General features: G+C 37.4%; 1 protein-coding gene and 1 long non-coding RNA gene across 11 annotated transcripts in view; one reads left to right on the top strand and one right to left on the bottom strand.

Annotated features, from left to right (window-relative positions):
• ADGRG2 (adhesion G protein-coupled receptor G2) overlaps window positions 1-19,284 on the top strand; it is a 178,896-nt gene that overhangs the window by 20,837 nt on the left and 138,775 nt on the right. The window lies entirely within an intron of this gene.
• LOC140506724 (uncharacterized) overlaps window positions 6,024-19,284 on the bottom strand; it is a 92,455-nt gene continuing 79,194 nt past the window's right edge. Inside the window, exons 2-4 of the long non-coding RNA XR_011968050.1 lie at window positions 7,498-7,687; window positions 7,025-7,151; window positions 6,024-6,422 (exon numbers count right to left, since the gene is read on the bottom strand). This is a non-coding gene — a long non-coding RNA (uncharacterized lncRNA). The remainder of the gene's footprint in view (window positions 6,423-7,024; window positions 7,152-7,497; window positions 7,688-19,284) is intronic.

The following is a 19,284-nucleotide window of genomic DNA, read 5'->3' on the forward strand; positions in this document are numbered from 1 at the left end:
ATTATTTATGTGACACTGAGCAAGTCACTTCTCAAACTTTGAAGTCAGAGGACATGGATTCATATTCTGCTCTGACCAACCAGTATGACTTGTGCCAAGTTAGTTAATATCACTGGACCTCATTTTCTTAACCTGTCAAATGAGGGAATTAAACTAAATGCCACCTGGAACACTTCCAGCCCTAAATCTTATCATATTCAAAATCTCAACTAGACTTCCTTTAAAACAAATGAATACTTTGACTTTGTTTTCTTCTGTCTTTGTTTTGAAAGACCTAGTATTTTAAGATTAGCATCCATTTGGGTAAACATAAAATTAATCATTTTATTTTTTTTACATTTGCAACACAAGCTGAATTATCCATTGTTCTACAAGTGGAACTCTATTATAATTTGCAAGTACTTACATTAGGCTATGTGACCTTAGATTAGTCATTTATATTCTTTGGGTTCATTAGCCTCCAAGGTTTTCTTCAGTTTTGGCATTTCCTTTCTCCCTTCCTTTTTCTGTTCTTTTGCCCTCTCTTCTTCCCTTACTTTCTTTCTTTCTCTTTCTTTTTCTCTCTCTCCTCCTTTCCATCTTCCTTTCCTCTCTCCCTTCTTTCTTTTTCTCTCTTTCCTTTCTTCCTTCCTTCCTTCTTTCCTCCCTCCCTTCTTTCTTTCTTTCCTCCTTCCTTCCTGTCCTTCCTTTCTTTCTTTTCTTCTCTTTCTTTCCTTCTTTCAACATTATTACATCATCAAAGTAATAACTTCTCGTAGGAAATTTTGGTTTTGATTTGGTTAAGATCCAATAAAAGTCTTGGTGAGAGGAACCACGGTATAGAGCAGGGTCCAATGTATCCATGTAGAAATTTTAGGGGCTCTGTGAACTTAGGTGGGGAAAATTACATCTTTATTTTCACTCAGTTCTAACTGAAATTTAGAATTTTCTTCAATTATTTGAAAACATTCTTCTGAGAAGGGATCTATAACCTTCACCAAAATGAGAAAAGGGTCCATGACACCAAAAAGATTAAGAACCTCTGGTGCAAAGGCCACAAAGCCAGGCTCAGGCAGGAAGACCTATGTTTAAACATTTGATGCATATTGATTATGTTGTTGTTGCTGCTGTTCAGTTATTTTTTCCCTGGTGTCCAACTCTTAGTGATCCCATTTGAGATTTTCTTGGCAAAGATACTGGAGTGGTTTGCCATTTCCTTCTCAAGTTCATTTTACAGATGAGGAAACTGAGGCAAATAGGGTTAAGTGACTTGCCCAGACTCACACAGCTAGTAAGTGTCTGTGGCCAAATTTAAACTCACAAACATGAGTCTTCCTGATTTCAGACCTGTCACTTTCTCTTCACTGCGCTACTTGGCTGCCCCATACTGAGTATGGGACCATAGGCAAATCACTTAACTTCAGTGTCTCCAAGTTATTGTCTAAAATAAATTGGAGAGAAGGTGCTAATCTGCATAAGTAGAAGGCATTCTCTTTATCAAAAAAAATTACAACTCTGGTATACACACATGTTTATGTATGTATGCATGCACACATTGTGTATGCATATGCATTATATACATATATGTAAGAACACACCATGTATATATGTGGCTAGAGTTTATACATACAAATATATTATACATGTAAATAAATGTATTGTGTAATTACATTATACACATGTGTATAGATGTGTTACATGCACATACATGCATGGGTACACCATATACACACATGCAAACACATTACATGGATAAATGCATCTATATGTGAAGAAATTCTATGTGTACGTACATGTATGTAAACATGTTGCATGTATATTGCTACATACATGTAAATATATTTTAATATAATAGAAATACATTAGTAAATATATTATATGTATATTATTAAAGATCTGGGATGACTATGATACAGGGATGCTTGGAAGGAAACTGAGAATGAATAGAAGAGAGAAGAAAAAACTTAAAGGGGTAAATTTTGACTCAATATAAGGAGAAAATTTTGGATAATTAGAGAGGTCCAAAAGTAGAATGGGCTGCCTAGGTGAATATCTGGATCATAGATTTAGAACTGCAAGGGACCTTAGAGGTAATCAAATTAATTTTATAGACAAAATAACTGAGGCTTGTGAGGTCCAGTGAATTTTCCACAGTTACACAGTTAGTAAGTGCATAAGGTAGAATTTGAAACTAGGTCTTCTGATTGTTGGTTTCAACACTCTAACCTTTATGCCACGTTCCCTTTAATAATGAAAGTGGATCACTGGAAGTGTTCTAATTGTTGGATAGATTTGTACCTGTTGTGATTCATTGTGGCAATATGTGCTTTAGGACAGGGTTGGAATCAGGTCTCTGCTCCATTCCAACTCTGAAAATCCATGATTCTTTTTTGAAGAGAATCTAAATGATCAATAGATTCAACCCAATTCAGGGCTAGCACAGAGCCAACACTATAGAAACCTTTGTAGTCCTGAAGTGATTGCCTGCACTCTTCACAATCAATATGTCATCCTAGTTTCTTTGGAAGCATGGAGGAAAAGGACATGGAAGCTTAGTCTTAGATGGGCAGAAGCATTTGATTTAGCTCTGGAGCCTGAAAGCTGGAGAATACTTGTACAAACATGCTATGTCTGAACTGAGGTAGTTTTTTGTATCTGTGAACATCAAGGGGTTGAGGTAAGAGTACTGTGGTCAAATGATTTTCACTTCATTTGACAGTTACATAAAACATTCTTATGTAAAGAATGCCTTTCTCATTTCTTAGCTTTATAAAAACTATTTATTCAGAGGAGCTTGAAGTCTTCTTTTAAATAGAGATTGAAACAAACTGAACTCTAAATCCAAGACCAAAGCTAATTGCACCCTATTGTTGAAGCCCCAACTGCATCAACTCCCAATATTTTTCTTTTTTCTTTCACTGAGAACTAAACCTTTAAAATTCATCATGCTTACATATAGCATGGGAGCCACAACTAGCGTGGGAGATCAGGTCTCTTCTCCAAAGCAATATAGTCAGTATTCTTCAGTAGTGTAGAAACAATAGAGTTTATCACCTAGTTTGCAGAACAACTATTTAAAATTAAAAGATAACTTCTACTTTACTGGGATGACCTCCATTTCTCCCTGGCTCCCATCCTGCCCCCTTCTCCTTGATCTTGGCCACTGTGAACTCATATCATTATCCTGGGAGTGTCTGCCTCCGTTAACAGAGGCTGCTTGTTCCAGGAATATGCTTTTGGTACCCAATCAGGGTGTAAAAATTCCAGGAAAAGATGCATGAACTAATTGACCTGGAACAAACATAGGACCTGAAATGATGCCCATCTCTGGGTCAGAGCGGAGCAGCAGGGTGCAAGTCCCTCGTTGTCACCCACATGACTTTTGAAGATTAGTCTTCAAAAGCTCCAAGATTTCCAGATATCAATTCCATGTGAAGTGCCATGTGAAGCTTTTGTAACTTTTCATCCAATATAAAATAAGCAATCAGAATACATATATTTTCACTTAATATTGCTGCTGCTAGAAAAGAGAGTTATGTTACTCTGTGAAGGACTGTACTCTCAAAAAAGTCTTGACTTGTATAACTGAATAAACTTCTGTATGACTCAATGCCTGATTCCAGTAGACCCAGTCTGGTTTCTTCTGGAAAGCTGGGCGCAGACAATCTTATTCAGCGTGTGATGGCATATTCTTTTCTTGGCTGTTGGTGTTGTGAGTTACCAGAAGTACTTTTTGAGTGCTGTGAAAGCCTCATAAAAATCAGTGAAGTGGCGGACGCAGGACAGTTTTCTCATGACTAAGGACAAATTTTTCATAATTGTGTTGTTTGGGTTTCTTTTTATCTTGAGTATTTATTGTATTTGACTGTTTCCTGAATTGAAAGAATGTCTCTTTTAAGACTGAAAAAAAAGACACAAGAGGGCCTTTTATGTTCTATTCATATAGCTTTAGTTAAAGAGTGTCCTTGGGATCAAATCCTGCTCTCTTTAAGTGTCAGTTAAGCATTCATAGAATCAGGCTTAGGGCTGAAATCAACCCAACTCCCTCATTTTACAGAGAAGTGACTTTTCCATGGTCAGGGGGCAAAGCACATTTGAACCAAGACCTTCAAACTTGTTATCCAGCATTCTTTCCATACTGCTTCCTTAGAAGTTTCCTTTGTCTGCTTTTCAGCTAAAACTGGCCTGGGAAAAAGTAGAAAACCTTATGTCTTCTACTGTTTCTGATTACTTCCATGCCATGGAGGCACCAAATTACTAGTAATCAAAGAAATGCAAATTAAAACAACTCTGAAGTACCCTGTCATACCTATCAGAGTGGCTAATATAACAAAAATGTTGGAGGGGATGTGGGAAAACTGGGACACTAATACATTGTTGGTGGAACTGATCCAACCATTCTGGAGAGCAATTTGGAACTATGACCAAAGGGCTATAAAATTGTGCGTACCCTTTGATCCACCAATACCACTACTAGATCCATATTCCAAAAGCATCCAAAAATAGTGAAAAGGACCTATTTGTACAAAACAAATATTTTTAGCAGCTCTTTTTGTGGTGTCTAAGAATGGGAAATCAAAGAGATGTCCATCAGTTGGGGAATGGTTAAACAAGCTGTGGTACATGATTGTGATGGAACATTATTGTGTTATAAGAAATGACAAGCAGGGTGATTTCAGAAAATACTAGAAAAAAATTACATGAATTGATGCATATTGAAGTGAACAGAATCAGGAGAACATTGTACACAGTCATAGCAATATATTTGATGAGGAACTATGAATGACTTAGCTATTGTATATTATCATGTGCAATGATCCAAGACAATTCCAAAGGACTAATGAAGCATACTATCGACTTCCAGAGAAAGAACTGATATAATTCAATACAGACTAAAGCTTCCACTAAAGGGAAGCATTCTTCCCTTTCTTTTTTTCTTTCTTCCTTTTTGTCTTTCTTTCTTTTTTTCATTTTTTCTTTTATTTGAGTCTTGTTGTACAAAATGACTAATATGGAAATGTTTTACATAACTGAACATGTATAACCTATATCTGATTGCTGAGTGTCTCAAGGAAGGGACTGGAGAAGGAGGGAGGGATAGAATTTGGAACTCAACACTTTAAATAAAAAATGTTGAAAAATTATAAAAAAATTAAATAAATAAAAATAGGAAAATTGGTGAAGGGACAATATTACCTCATAGTATCTAGAAGCAATGTGACACAGAAGCATAGTGCTTGATAAATCTAATGACAAGCTACTAAGTCAAAGACTCATTTTTCTACCAAAACTAGTGAAAAAAAAAAACGTCTAGGAGAAATTAGGCATCTAAAATTTCAATGAACTCCCAATAGATATGTGACCTAGATATAAAGGGTAAGTCATAAACAAATTAGAGAATCTTTATTCACAGCTATGATTAGAGGAAGAGCTCTTGACCAAACAGTGAGAGAAATGATCCATGAGAGACAAAATGAATGATTTTGTTACATAGGATTGAGAAGTTTTTGAACAAATAAAATATATATACTTAGAACTTAAAGAGAAACAGATAACTGCAAAAACTGCAGGGGATTTCTGTAATAGCCAGAATATATAGGTAATTGATACAAATTTGTAAGAATAAGACCAATCCCCCAATAGATAAATGGTCAAAGAGTTTAGTCAGGAAATTTTTAAAGAAAGAAATCCAAGCTATCAATAATAGTAATATGAAAAAATGGTCTAAATAATTAATTGTTTAAAATGAAAATTAAAACACCTCTAAGATTCTGCCTTATACTCATCAGACTGGCAAAAGACTAAAAGAGGACAATAACAATTGTTAGAGGACCCATGAGAGGACAGACACACTATTCCACCACTATTGGTCAAAGCATGATTCATTCCAACCATAATGAAAACCACTTTGGGACTATTCCCAAAAAGTCACTAAACTGTGACTCTTTGACCCAGGGATACCAGTGTTAGGTACACCCTCAAATGGATCAAAGAAAGAAGGAAGCATCTCATATGCACAATAATATTTATAGCACAGTACCTAGCACATTGTAAGTGCTTAATAAATGTTTATTGTATTGTACAGTAGCACTTTTTGGTGTAACAAAGTACTGGAAACAAAGTTATTGCTTATTGATTGAGGAATTGCTGAACAAATTATGTTATGTGAATATCTTGGAATTTTATTATGGTGTAAGAAACTTTTATTGTTCAGTCATTTTTCAGTTGTGTCCATGTGCTGATGACACCATTTGGGGTTTTCTTGGCAAAGATACAAGAGTAGTTTGCCATTCCTTCTCCAGTTCATTTTACAGATGAGGAAACTGAGTTAAGTGACTTGCCTAGAGGCACAAAGCCAGTAAGTATCTGAGGCCACATTTGAACTCATGACTATGAGTCTGTGCCAGGCCTGGTGCTCTATCCACTGCACCACTTAGCAGTTCCTGTTGTAAAAAAAAATTACAAAACAGATTAATTCATAGATGCCTGAGAACTATGCATAAACTGATGCAGAATGAAATAAGCAGAACCAAAAGTATTTGTACAATGACCATATTATTAAAAAAACAACTTTGAAGTACTTAAGAACTCCAATCAATAAAATGACCAATCACAACTCCAAAAAACTGATGATGAGACATCACATCTCTTGCTTGAAGAGATGACAGACTGTAAGTACAGGTGCAAAATGAAACATACCTTTCTATATATGACTCTTATAACACTTTTTTTCTGAACTATGCTTTTGTTACAAAAGAGGACTTTTATGTGGATGATTTGGGGGGAGGGGGGAGAGTAGAAGAGGATTCCTGAGAGTATTGCTAAGAAGGGGAAAAAAGGAAAGAGTTGAAAGCAAAATAGACAAACAAAACACTTAAAAAAAAAAAAAAAAGGAGAGAAGCCCAGAGGACAATTCGGGGGAAATATAGGCAAGTGTGGTAATGTTGGTTTCACTATTTTAAATTCAATGTATATTAAAAGGAACAAATTATATATAGTAGAAAAAAATTGCTTAGCTCAAAATATGTTTACAGAGTTTGCTTACCATCTATCCAATTCATGTCATCATTTCCCTGATGACATGGTCTTCTTTGGTAATAAAGGACAAACACAACTCCATGAGTAGACTCCGCTCCTCCTCTCTTGTCTGTCTTCCCCTCTTCTTCCTTCTCCTCTCCAAAGGAAGGTAAATTTGGGTGACCAAAAGATGCCCTCTTAACTTGGGTTTTACTGGCTAGTCTCCCTCTTCTCCACTCCCTTCCACTCCCCTCCCTTTACCTTCCTTCCTTCAGCCTACTACACACTGAACCTCAGACACCATGGGCAGACACCCTGCCCCCTGCCTAAAGGTTCTCTTCTGGACCCTCCTGGCTTCAGAGTGATTTATCAATAGTAATTGTTGTTGTTTCCCTCCCAGCCTGATTTCTTTCTTTCTTTGCCTCATAAAAGGGGCCATGCCTTGACTACTTCTTAAAGGTCTATTCAATGAATGAGCGTTACCTCACCCTAAGTGAGTACCTGCATAGACCTTGACCTAAAGGGGTCCCAGTGCATCCTGGGTCATCTCCAGTCATGCTGAGGAATATCAGGTCACTGGATCCAGATGATTTAGTAGAAGAAAGTGAGGCTGGTGACCTGCACAGCCCTCCCTCACTCAAAACAAAGGCAAGTGCAAGTCATATCATCATTTCTCTGATGGCATGATCTTCTGCAATGAAGAACAAACATAACAACAACAATTAGTCATACTGTCCAGTTTCCAAGACACTGTCACATACATTATATTGTAGTGAACAGGCAGTAGAATAATGAGACAGGTGTCTTCTGGAGTCCCTCTCTCTGAACAATGACATACCCACTTTAATGACAGGACATTTCAGAAAAGAACTGAAAAGGACTGTGTACAAATTTTCTCTCCAATCTTTGTCCCAGCCTCCTTTACCAGTTTTCTTTGGTTTATGTGGCCTCTTTCCTTAGTGGCACATCCTTCCACCCTGCTCTCCATGATCAAAATTTGCTCTTGGAAAAGGTTCTGATACATAGTAAATGATCAATAAATACCTGATGAGTCAAAATGAACATTTAAGCCAAAATGCTGGCTCTTCAGGGGGGGTAGTCTAATGGAAAATTCCTTGGACTTTCAAAAAACTTGGAACTTTGTCCCAGCTCAAATCCGACTGAGGTACCAGACAATGGGTAAGTCCTCTCACTTCTCTGACCTTCAGATTACTCATCTCCAAAATAAAAGAGCTGAACTGATTAAGGTCTAAGGTCATTCTGATTTCTCTTTGTACTTTAAGTCATTGAATGAACTTTTAAAGTGAATTACTTTGTACCCTATGAAAGGAATTTCAGTCCTTCACAAACAGATGGGAGAGGTCTTGAGATTGAAAGAGACATTCCCAGAAATCACAGCATGTACAAGTAGTCACATAGTGACTTTATCTAAGCCAAAACTAACTATACCAGGACATTATTAAGAAACATCTAGATTAAAGCATTCTACCGTGACAGAAGCAGTTTTTTTAGAGGACAAATCTCCCATTTAAAACTGGGCTCTAGTTATTTTGAAGCTGTATGCAAAAACTAAAAGGACTCATGGCTATGATTTGTTTCCACAAAAGCCAGACATGATTTCAGACACTACTTGGTAGGTAGCCTGACAGACCTGAACAGGATTTTCCATACTTCCCACCCAGTGAAACAAAAGGAGTCAGAGTATGATTAGGAGCACAGTAGTGTGTGGGTCTAATTAAATTACTAGTGACCATGTGGGTCATGGATAGCAGCCTCTGTGAGAGTTATATACCAAAGAACAAGAGGACAAAGCTGTATGAAAAGCAATGTGCAGGCCTGACTTTGTTTTCACTTTAGATAGTTTGGGGGGGGGGGGAGGACGGTTATTTATCTGTTTTAATTTTCTCTATGAAATTTGCCTGTGTGCCTTTAATTACCTTTACCACAGCTCACTAACATGCTGTTAATCGTTCTACTCTATGGGAGATGTATTTGTGTCTATATGTATGTACTCCAATATGTACTCTGAGGAAGAGTTAACAAATTTTCATTTCTTGTAACTGCCATTTGCTATAACGTAGACATAACAATATGCACTGGTGACCAACGACTGGGTGAATGTTTTAATTGATGTTAAAAAACAAAAAGGTCAGTGTTTTTGTTCATGTTTCTAAATCAAGTATTTTGAAGTTATGCTTGTGGGATTTGGTAGGATGACCCTAACACATGTAATAGGGCTATGCGGATCACCAACTTCACTTTGTAAATCACTGATCAGTCTGATGTTTTACTTAGGCTTATCATCATGAGGTCTAGAATAATCTAGGAATGTTTCTATATATTCTCATTATTTAATAAAATTTTATCACCTTTAAATTTATAAGTCAGCTCAGAGCCCATGTCTCAGTTTATTAAACACTATTTATTAAATGCTATTGAATTACTATTCATTAAAATATGTATTAAATACTATTTATTCAATAAACTCAAGAATCTCCTTTCAAAATAGTAGTTACTCTTATTTCTCTGTTTGGAAATACACATATCTCTCTATTAAACTCAATCTCTTAGGAACAAAAATTATTACAGTTCTTGAATATACAATTTATTAAAAGTGAGGACAACAATAAAAAAGACATAATCATTTATAATATTTTAGCCACAAGGACAACAAATATCAAAAGTTTTCTCAAACCCTGACTTCTTTTCACATTTAAAAACACATCCCTAGACTATTTAATTCATTCATAGTAGCAAAAACCAGTTCCAAGAATCCTCTTCATCTCCACAAGATAAAAGTTACAATAGGTTTATAAAGATGCTCTCTTTTTTTCTAGTAATTAATTTATTTTTGGTTTTCACCATTCACTTCCACAAGATTTTGAGCTCCAAATTTTCTCTCCATCTCTCCCCTCCCCCACCCCAAGAGGGCATGCATTCTAATTACCCCTTCCCTCAATATGTCTTCCCTTTAATATCACCCCTGCCTTCTCTTATCTCCTTCCCTTCTATTTTCCTGTAGAGCAAGATAGATTTTTATACCCCATTTCCTGTATGTCTTATTTCCCAGTTGCAGGTAAAAACAACCCCTAACATGCATCCTTAAAACCAAGAGTTCCACACTCTCTCCCCTCCTCCCTTCCCAGCCACCCCCACTGAGAAGGCAAGCAGTTTGACACAGGCCACACATGTGCAGTCATACAAAACACCTACACAACAGTCATGTTGTAAAAGAATATATTTCCCTCTATCCTGTCCCACCACCCATTTATTCTTTTCTCTCCTTTGACCCTGTCCCTCCTCAAAAGAATTTGCTTCTGATTACACTTTCTCCCTTTTGCCCTCCCTTCTATCATCTCCCCCTCTCTTATCCCCTTCTTCCTTACTTTCCTGTAGGGTAAGATAGATTTCCATACCCAGTTGAGTGTGTATGTTATTCCCTCCTTAAGCCAAATCTGATGAGAGTAAGGTTCACTCATTCCCTGTCACCTCCTGCCTCTTCCCCTCCACTGTAAATGCTTTTCTTGCCTCTTTTATGTAATGTAATTTACCCTATGCTACCTTTTGCTTTCTCCTTCTACCAGTACATTCCTCACTCACCCCTTAATTTTACTTTTTAGATATCATCCCTTCATAATCAACTCACTTTGGTATCTATTTCAGGAGGTGATTGTTGGATTCTTTCAATTTCTACTTTCCCCTTTGGTTCAATAATATCAGGGTAATTTTCCTTGATAATTTCTTGAAAGATGATATCCAGGCTCTTTTTCTGATCATGTCTTTCAGGTCATCCAATAATTTTAAAATGATCTTTCCTGGATCTATTTTCCAGGTCAGTTGTTTTTTCCAATAAAGTATTTCACATTGTCTTCTATTTTTTCATTCTTTTGGTTTATTTTATAATTTCTTAATTTCTCATAAAGTCATTAGCTTCCATTTGCTCCATTGTACTTTTTGAGGAATTATTTTCTTCAATGAGCTTTAGAACCTCCTTTTCCATTTGGCCAGTTCTGCTTTTTAAGGCATTCTTCTCCTCGTTGGCTTTTGGACCTCTTTTACCATTTGTGGTAGTTTATTTTTAAGGTGTTATTTTCTTCAGTATTTTGAGTGATCTCCGTTAGCAAGCTGTTGACTCATTTTTCATGATTTTCTTGCTTCACTCTCATTTCTCTTCCCAATTTTTCCTCCACTTCTCTTACTTGTTTTTCAAAATCCTTTTTGAGTTCTTCTATTCCCTAAGACCAATTCATATTTTTCTTGGAGGCTTTGGATGCAGGAGCTTCAACTTTGTTGTCCTCCTCTGGTGGTAAGGTTTGATGTTCCTTATCATCAAAGTGAGATTCTATAGTCTGATTATTTTTAACACTGTTTGCTCATTTTCCCAGCCAATAACTTGACTTTTTGCTCTTAATGAAGGTAGAAATCTGCTTCCAGTGTGGAGGGCATACTGTCCAGAGCTTCAGGGGTTTAGTGTAGCTATTTCAAGAGACATTTCTAGGGACTTGTAAATTTTTCACTTCTTCCAAGGTGGTATGATCAAAGGAGAAGTATTTACTCCTCTCCTGGCCTGTGCTCTGGTCTATGAGTGACCATAATCACTCTTTTCTGCCTTTGAACTGTGAGTAGGAAGCCCTCTTCACCATTGCCACAAGCTCTGCCAAGCCAGAGCTTCTCCTCTCTCCAGGACCACAGGAAAAGTAAGAGAATCCTTTCTCAGTGCCAACAAAGAGATCCCTGCAATCTCCCTCTGATCAACTGCTCAAACCCCCCACTGAAGTTTGAGCAGTTGATCAGAGGGAGATTCCACTGAAGGTGGACCAAGAGCTCTGGAAGCAGCTATTGCTGCCACTACCACCATCTGATCACTGTTGCCCTGGGGTTAGGGCCTGACTATGCTCCTCTCTGACCTGGGTGTAACAGACCTTGGCCTGACCCCGGCTGGGTTACTCCAGTGGGGAGGGGAGGCAGGGGTCCCATGGAACCAGAGCCCACAGAGCCATTTATTGCCATGTTTTTAAATTCATGCAAATTATCCAAGCCCTGGACATTTCCTAATTAGCTTATAAGTTGTCTTTGACTTTTGTCGGTTAAGAAGTATGGAAACCATCACAGCTTCGGGTGATTCAGTGCCCTGAGGCCTGCTCCAGGTTTGTTGGGACCCAATCTGTGACAGTGCTCACACTGGACTGCATTCCTCTCTCAACCCAGTGCAACAGACTTTTCCAGTTGACTTTCCAGGTGTCTTGGGCTGAAAATTTTTTTCACTGTCATTTTGTGGGTTCTGGTGCTCTGGAGCTCTAGAATTTGTTTAGAATCATTCTTTGAAGTTATTTGGAGGGCTTTGGAGGAGAGCTTAAGCAAGTCTCTGCTATTATTCCACCATCCTGGTCCTGCCCCACCCTAAGATATTCTCTTTATAATGTAGAATCTCTCTCTTGAAGGAAAATTATCTTTTTAGGTTTTCTCAAAGTCCTTCCTCTGAATTATCTCTCCATGCCCACTCCTCATAAAATCTTCTTTATGTTTCTAGAAAAAATAACAATCATCATAGTTCTAACAGGAAAGAAATTTCTACTCACCTTCCTTTTCTTTGTCTTCGCCATAGTTTACCCCACAGATCAAAGTAAAACTCTGACGTGTAGATGTCCAATACACATCTTAAACTCAACATGTCTAAAACTGAACTCATCTTTTTCCCTCAGCTTTGCCCCTCTCCTACCTTTCTTGCTTCTGCAGGTGGCAAGACTAACCATCCTCCTAATCCAGTTGGACTAGGAGACAACTTGAAAGTCATCCTGGAGTTCTCATTCCTGCTCATGCACCATATCCAATCTGTTACCAAAGCTTGTTGATTTCCACTTTGTAACACCTTTCCAGTATGATCCCTTCTCTCCCCTGACACTGCCACTCTCTAGTGCAGGTCCTCATCACCTCACATATAGACCACTGCAATTATTTGCAATAGTTAGTTTCTGCTTGCATTATTCCTCATCATTTCAATCCATCCTCCCATTCAGCCACTAAAGTAATATGTCGCCCTCCTATTCAGTAAACTCCCTTTTGCCTCCAGGATCAAATGCAAATACTCTTTTGGACATTCAAAATCCTTCAAAACTGAACCTCCTTTTACTTTTCCAGTCTTCTTAAAGCTTACTCTCTGTTGAGTACTTTTCAATCTAGTGACACTGGCCTGCTCACTATTCCACAAACAAGACTCTCCATCTCTAGGCTCTGAGCATTTTCTCTGACTGTCCCCCATCCCTGGACCACTTTCTGTCCTTCACTCTGCTTATAAACCTCCTTGTTCAAACTAAAATGCCTAAGAAGCCTTCCTCTACATCTCTTAATTTTAGTGCCTTCCCTCATTTAATTGTTTCCTATTTATCCTGTATGTAGCTTGCTTTGACTATATTTGTATATTGTTTCTCTTATATTGTAAGTTCCTTGAGGTCAGGGATTATCTTTTGCTTGTTTTTGTATCCCCAGAACCTAAAACAATTCATGGCATATAGTTGGTGCTTAATAGGTCTTTACTGGTTGATTGAATTGCTCTCCCTGATACATAATGAAAAAAGACTGAATCAAAGTAAGAGGATATAAGCAAATGTTCTGGTATCTTCTGAAGCAGGCAAATCATACATCTCTGAAAGCAAATTCACCAAGCCACCACATGGATATTGCCAGTCCCTCCATTATGCAGGTCTGAGGCTCTCCATAATCTGATTCCATCCAACCTTCCCAACCTTCCTATTGATTGTTCCCCGCTCAGCTACCATATATTCCAGCCAAATTAGATTACCTGCCATCTTCTGAACATATTGTCCATTCTCTCACCTCTGCATTCTTGCTCAAGCTATACTCTATGCTTAGAATGCCTTCTCCCAGACCTCCACCTGTTGCTACCCATACTTTAAGGATCAGCCCTGGTAATAACAACTGATATTCATATAGCACTTTATAGGTAGGTACTACACATGCTATTATCTTTATTTTACATATAAGGAAACTGAGTCTCAGGCAGGTACAGCAACCTGTTCTTGATGATGCATAGTAAGCATCAGAGACGGGATTTGAACTCAGATCTTCCAGATGCCAAACCCAATATGCTGTCCACTAACTATGCTAGTCTCCACCTAGTACATGCCATAAATTACCTAACTGGAAAGTGATTTCCCCTTCATCAGATCTCAAAATATCTTCAGTTCTTTTTATGTATTTATATTTTCCCCTTTCCTGTACTCACAACTCCGCTATCTTATTTATATTTGCATCTTCTTCAGAATCTGGGGAAATCAAGTATCAAAGTGGATAGAGCACCAGGCCTGGAGTCAGAAGTCAAATCCAGCCTCACACACTTACTAGCTGTGTGACCCTGGGCAAGTCACTTAACCCTGTTTGTCTTAGTTTCTTCATCTGTAAAATGAGCTTGAGAAGAAAAGGACAAACCATTCCAGGATTTTTGCCAAGACTCCCAAATGTGGTCACAAAAAGTTGAACATGACTGAAAATGACTGAATAAAAACAAAACTTATCCAATGTCTAGCACAATACATTGTACATAGTCATAATGATAATGATGATATGAGAAAGGGCACATTACCTCACAAGATTATTATGAAGATCAGATAGACACTATGTTAAGCACTCTGAAAACTTCAATGTACCATATCACTATTTGTTTATGTAGGTAACACTTTGAGCATGAGGTAGTGTGATAGTGGATCCCAAGCTGGCCTAAGGAGACCTGATTTAAAGTCCTACCTCTGACATATGCTGACTGTGTCGCTTGGTTTCTCAATGTTTTAGGCCAAAGGTGTCAAACAATCAATAACTATTAAGTGCCTACTATGTGCCAGGCACTAGGGAAACAAAAAGAGGCACAATGCAGTCCCTGCCTTCAAGGAGTTCATAATCTAATGCATGCTGGCATATGAAGCCAAAGACTTGCCCCAACCAAATTAAAATATAAGAAATTTTCTTCAAAATAAAAATGCAGTAGAACATAGATAATGTTAATATATGGTTTTCTAAGTCAATATACACACTGTAGGGATCCTTATGGACATTCAGTAGTCCTGCTTCTATTTGTATTTGACACCATTGCTCTAGGTGTCATTTCTAACATTATATATTTCAGAGAAGGTGAAGACTTACATTTATAGAGGGAATTCCCTCATCCAAGCAGGTCCCTGAATGATTAAAATCACAGGCACATCCCCTATCCACATTACATAACACTTTATGAATTATAAACCTAAGCTAGTTTGATAAATATTTATGGAGCCAATGAATTAAGAATCATAATTGGTAAATAAAAGAAATTTTTTCTACATTCTTTTAAAAAGCCATTAATCCATGGGCCTTTTGTCCGTATCCACTTCTAACATCATTGAGAATAACTATTTAACTGTTCATTTAGGACACATCACAATTTAGTTTGATTAACAGAAAAGATTATTGATTATACTAGATTTATAAAAGAAGGAAAGATAGGATGATTTTTCAAGTGAATGCTAATACATTTTTAGTACTTATTTACAAGTACATGATTTTATTGAGAAAACCCATCTTGAGCATGATTTTCTTACTTTGTTGTAGTTGTTGTTGAGTAATTTCAATCATGTCCAACTCTTCATGACCCCATTTGGAATTTTCTTGGCAAAGATACTGGAGATGTTTGCCATGCCCTTCTCTAGCTAATTTTACAGATGAGAAACTGAAGCACACGATGTTAAGTGACTTGCCAGAGTAACACAGCTACCAAGTGTGTAAAGCTGGATTTGAATTCACATCTCCCTGACTCCAAGTCCAGCATTCTATTCACTGTGCCACCTGGCTGCCTTTTATTACTTTACTGACTTTAACCACTCTTGGATAGGTTTTAAATAAAAGCTAATGACATTTCTAACACAGCTAGCTGACCTGGCATCCCTGTGATGTATTCTTCTCAAAGCCTGGAAGCCATGGCAGAGTGACAATAGCTATGGGTCTCAAAGTCAGGAAGGTCTAGGTTCAGGTCCTGCCTGTGACACACATTAACCCTGTGACTCAGGGCAAGTTATTTAACTTGTAAGCATTTAAGATTGTAAGATTCCTTTCCTTTCCTTTCCTTTTTCCTTTTCTTTCCTTCCCCAAAGTCTTAAACCTACGGTGCTCTGAAGTTCATACATTGGACAACACTAGGCCCCTGCCTAAGGGTTCTCTTCTGGACCCTTCTGGCTTGAGAGTGATTATCAGTAGTAACTGTTGCTGTTTCCCTCCCAGCCTGATATCTTTCTTTCTTCGCCTCATTAAAGGGGCCATCCCCTAACTACTTCTTAAACAGTGAGTACCTGAATAGACCTTGGCCTAAGGGGATTAAGGTCTCTTATTGCATCTTGGGTCATCTCTGGTCATCCTGATGAATATCTGACCACGGGACCCACATGGCTCTGGAGGAGAAGTGAGGCTGTGTGATCTCACATAGCCCTCCCTCACTCAAAACAAAGTCAAGTGCAAGTCATGTCATCATTTCTCTGATGGCATGGTCATTTGGGGCAACGAAGGAAGAACACAATAACAACAACAGCTTGTAAGCAAACTTTAGGCAGAAAGAAGAAAACAAGCATTTATTATGCACCTGCATGCGCCAGGCACTTTACAAATATTTTATCTCATTTATCCTCACAAAAACCCTATGAGGTAGGTGCTATATTATCCCCACTTTATAGTTGAGGAAAGTGAAGCAACACTGACCATGTCCCAAAAATTTGCATCTCAGGATGTTGCATCCATCACCTGTCTGTGAAGAAGTGGGTAATATGTTTTATTATAGATCATTGGAGACATGGTTGGTCATGGCATCGGTCAGAGCTCCAAAGACTTTCAAAGTCATTTCTCTTTACAGTGCTCTTGTCCTTATAAAATTTTTACTCCCAGCTCTGCTCATTTTACTCTCTGCTGAGATGTCAAATTTTGGATATGACCAGTGTGTATATAGTCATTTTACTTCACTATAATTATTTGTTATAATGCTTTCCTTTTTTATGGGATTTTTAACTGAAAGGGGAAGAAAGCATTAGCAACAATTATGCCCCCAAAAGGGCCATTCTAACATTTTAAAATAAGTACAGAAGAGAAGGAAGTACAAAAGGATGCACAGACAAATGGTCAGTTTTGAAATTAATGTAGAATTTAATACATACTTTGCAAAAAGCAAGTGGTATGTTATGGAGATTCAGTTTTCTATAGAATCCTCTTTTTGTGTCCTTTTTCATCCTTTCTTATGGTGCAATAACACTAAATTACATTAATATGCCACAATTTGTTTGGCCATTCTTTGGTTGTCTAATGGGTGTATTTTTTATGAAGTTTGTTTGTTTGTTTGTTTCTGTTACATTCCCAGCATTATCTTCCCTCTGCACTACTCTTCTATCTACCCCCACTCATTTTCCTGATGAGTTTTATGTATTTCTACTACAAATTGACAAATTCTCTTTTGTTTCAGATAAGAGTGAGGCTCAGATGATGTCCCCTCTGTCCCTTCACTCTTTTCTCCATTTTTGTGTATTCTTTCACACTCAAGTCATGAGAAATAGCATGTTTCTCCCCCTTCTCTCTTCCCTTTCTACACTAGTTTTGCCTTCTTTACACTCTTTCCTCTTATAAACCTTTAGAACAGAGCAATTCATTCCCAGGTTCTTTATTTTTCTTATTTAACTCCTTTTCATGGTATTGCAGTTCTGAAAGAACACTTGCTTCTTCCCCCTCCCTTAGAATGTTAATACTCTATCACCACACAGCTGTTTCTAATTGTTTATATAATTTACCTTTCTAGATTTCTCTTAAGTTTGTGTTGCAAACTTCCTCCTCAACTCTGATCCTTTCATCAGAAATGCCTGAAAGTTTTCACTTCATTAAAAATCCATTTTTTTTCCCAATAGGATTGTATTCAGTTTTGTATGACAAATTGTTTATTATCCCATGTCTTTTTCCTTTTGGAATCTTGAATTCCAAGATCCTCTCCTCTCTCATTTTCAGCAGAAGTTGCCAGGACTTACATTGATCCTTACAGTAGTTCCTTAGTATTTTAACTTCTTGATGGCTACTTATATATTTTTTTGCTTTGATTTGAAAACTCTGGATTTTAACTATGATATTCCAATGACTTTTCTATTTATGGTTCCTTTTGAGAACTGCTTAGTAGATTATTTTTATCTTTATGTTGCCTTTTAGTTCTAATACATCTGGGAAATTATTATTTATAATTTCTTGACACAATACTGTCTAAGCTTTTAAAAAATTTTATTATGATTTTCAAGGAGTACAGTGATTTTTAAATTATCTCTACCTATTTTTCAGGTCAGTTGGTTTTTATATCAGAAGTTTTATGTTTTATTTTTTTCAGTCTTTCGGTTTTATTCTAATATGCCTCACATCTCATGGAGTCATTGATATTTATCTGGTTTATTCTAGTTTTCAGGGAACACTACTTTCTTTCCTAAACTGCTGGTTTTCCTTCTTGTTCTTTCCCACAGAACTTTTATTTTTTAAAATCTCTTCTAGGTATTCCAGTAGTTTTTGTAGAAAAAAAAATCCTGTTTTTTCCTTCAAGTCTCTGCATTATTATAAAATTACTTGCTCTTTCTTTTGAGGGATTTATAGATTAGCAACGATTTGTTATTGTTGTTTATTCTCTTTGGTATTTTCTTTGATTTACTCATCTTTCCAGCTTTGTGTCAGGTCTGTGGTCTTTCTTCTGCTGCACGTTTAGGTGGTGTTGTTGGCTCTGCTTTCTGTTGCCCTGGACCTTCACTTCCTGAGTTAGGACACTCTGCTCCCCCCATCTTTCCATCAATCAACAAGCATCTTATCTGCTAGGTGTCAAGCACATTGCTAAGTGCTAGATATACAAACACAAAGAAAGAAAGAACTCTTACTCTCAAAGAGCTTACACGTATCTGGAAATATATTTTCCTTTATGATATTCAGAAAAAGACTCGGAATTTTTCGCTGTAAGGGAGAAAATCATACTCCCACACCAGCTGGAGCAAGAAATGTCACATTGGTCATTGAAAATCTCCTTTTAAGGTGTTGGGATAAGGGTGAAGGAGAGTAAAGAAGGAGAAAGGAGAACAGCAGAAAGTCAATCATATACTACCTCACTACATGGCAGTTTTTAGGGGGGAAGATGATGCCCAGACACTTCCGGGTGGTATAATTTTATGGAATATGTGAGTGTCCAATTCTGCAACCTTCAGACGATTCCATTCAGAATGTCAGTGAAAACTAGTTTATCTGTCAAATGCT

Source organism: Notamacropus eugenii, chromosome 5, assembly GCF_028372415.1.
Source record: "Notamacropus eugenii isolate mMacEug1 chromosome 5, mMacEug1.pri_v2, whole genome shotgun sequence".
Classification (NCBI taxonomy): domain Eukaryota; kingdom Metazoa; phylum Chordata; class Mammalia; order Diprotodontia; family Macropodidae; genus Notamacropus; species Notamacropus eugenii.